Here is a 2,371-nt window from a genome sequence, read left to right as displayed (position 1 = left end):
TCGTCCTCGGGCGATTCAGATGCGAAAGCGCCGAAGACGCGGGCGTGACCCGTCGTCTGGCGGCTTTGCAGTCTCGGCTCCGTTGCTAGTTCCGGCCGGTCCACCGACAGTGCAGCGGGCTTGGGCAACCCGCACGGCGCGACCGAGTCGATGCAACGAAAAAGAGCGAGCATGAACGTGCTTCTTGCCGCACGGCTCCCACTCGTCTTTCGGGAAGGTTGTGCCGTAGCGAGCTCGAACGCCGTCATCTCGGAGTGCAAAATAAGCGTGTTGGGGCGCCTGAAGGTGGCCTCCGCCGCACACAGACTGCGTCCGGCCCGCCGAAGGCGAGGACGGACGCGCAGTCGAACGATTACCTGGTTGATCCTGCCAGTAATCATATGCTTGTCTCAAAGATTAAGCCATGCATGTCTAAGTACATGCCGAAATAAGGCGAAACCGCGAATGGCTCATTAAATCAGTTATGGTTCCTTAGATCGTTTCTTCCTACTTGGATAACTGTGGCAATTCTAGAGCTAATACATGCAGTGAGCCTGGAGCCCTTTGGGTAACGGGTGCTTTTATTAGACCAAGATCGATCGGGTTTCGGCCCGTATTGTGTGGTGACTCTGGATAACTTTGTGCTGATCGCATGGCCACGAGCCGGCGACGTTTCTTTCAAGTGTCTGCCTTATCAACTTTCGATGGTAGGTTACTTGCTTACCATGGTTGTTACGGGTAACGGAGAATCAGGGTTCGATTCCGGAGAGGGAGCCTGAGAAACGGCTACCACATCCAAGGAAGGCAGCAGGCGCGCAAATTACCCACTCCCGGCACGGGGAGGTAGTGACGAAAAATAACAATACGGGACTCTTTTGAGGCCCCGTAATTGAAATGAGTACACTCTAAATCCTTTAACGAGGATCAATTGGAGGGCAAGTCTGGTGCCAGCAGCCGCGGTAATTCCAGCTCCAATAGCGTATACTAAAGCTGCTGCGGTTAAAAAGCTCGTAGTTGGATCTCAGTTCCAGACGAGTAGTGCATCTACCCGATGCGACGGCTCGGACTGAACATCATGCCGGTTCTTTCTTGGTGCACTTCATTGTGTGACTCGAGATGGCCGGTGCTTTTACTTTGAAAAAATTAGAGTGCTCAACGCAGGCGAGTCGCCTGAATAAACTTGCATGGAATAATAGAACAAGACCTCGTTTCTGTTCTGTTGGTTTTTGGAATACGAGGTAATGATTAAGAGGGACGGACGGGGGCATTCGTATTGCGGCGCTAGAGGTGAAATTCTTGGACCGTCGCAAGACGAACTACTGCGAAAGCATTTGCCAAGAATGTTTTCATTGATCAAGAACGAAAGTCAGAGGTTCGAAGGCGATCAGATACCGCCCTAGTTCTGACCATAAACGATGCCAACCAGCGATCCGCCTGAGTTACTCAAATGACTCGGCGGGCAGCTTCCGGGAAACCAAAGTATTTGGGTTCCGGGGGAAGTATGGTTGCAAAGCTGAAACTTAAAGGAATTGACGGAAGGGCACCACCAGGAGTGGAGCCTGCGGCTTAATTTGACTCAACACGGGAAAACTTACCCGGCCCGGACACTGGGAGGATTGACAGATTGAGAGCTCTTTCTTGATTCGGTGGATGGTGGTGCATGGCCGTTCTTAGTTGGTGGAGCGATTTGTCTGGTTAATTCCGATAACGAACGAGACTCTAGCCTATTAAATAGGTGCGGGGTTCCCAGCACCTTACAACCTTCTTAGAGGGACAAGCGGCTCCTAGCCGCACGAAACAGAGCAATAACAGGTCTGTGATGCCCTTAGATGTCCGGGGCCGCACGCGCGCTACACTGAAGGAAGCAGCGTGTCTTTATCCCTGTCTGAAAAGACTGGGTAACCCGTGGAACTTCTTTCGTGATTGGGATAGGGGCTTGCAATTGTTCCCCTTGAACGAGGAATTCCCAGTAAGCGCGAGTCATAAGCTCGCGTTGATTACGTCCCTGCCCTTTGTACACACCGCCCGTCGCTACTACCGATTGAATGATTTAGTGAGGTCTTCGGACCGATGTCCGGCGCGGCCTTTCGGTTGCGCCGGTCTGTTGGAAAGATGACCAAACTTGATCATTTAGAGGAAGTAAAAGTCGTAACAAGGTTTCCGTAGGTGAACCTGCGGAAGGATCATTAACGGATTGTGAAGGGTGAGCGCCTCAGCTGCGTCTGCGCCCGACACTTTCTGCCGCTGACCCCGTTTGGACGCGGGGTCGGCTTTTCCCCACGGGGCTGCCTGAATGTGGAGCGGCACCCCGTGACAAATTGTTGCGCCCAGCGGACGCCAACACCGCGACCTTGGACGGTCGGCCAGGTGGCGGACGCGGGTACAAACGGCG

The 2,371-nt window shown here is 53.3% G+C and overlaps 1 non-coding gene across 1 annotated transcript; it reads left to right on the top strand.

The window, feature by feature from the left end:
• Window positions 1-353: 353 nt before the first annotated feature.
• LOC142792100 (small subunit ribosomal RNA) lies at window positions 354-2,168 on the top strand. Its single transcript, XR_012890653.1, has one exon. It is a non-coding gene; the product is annotated as a small subunit ribosomal RNA (ribosomal RNA).
• Window positions 2,169-2,371: the final 203 nt, after the last annotated feature.

This window comes from Rhipicephalus microplus, unplaced genomic scaffold, assembly GCF_043290135.1.
Source record: "Rhipicephalus microplus isolate Deutch F79 unplaced genomic scaffold, USDA_Rmic scaffold_204, whole genome shotgun sequence".
Classification (NCBI taxonomy): domain Eukaryota; kingdom Metazoa; phylum Arthropoda; class Arachnida; order Ixodida; family Ixodidae; genus Rhipicephalus; species Rhipicephalus microplus.
Note: the sequence above shows the minus strand (reverse complement) of the source record. Positions and strands in the feature narration are given on the sequence as shown.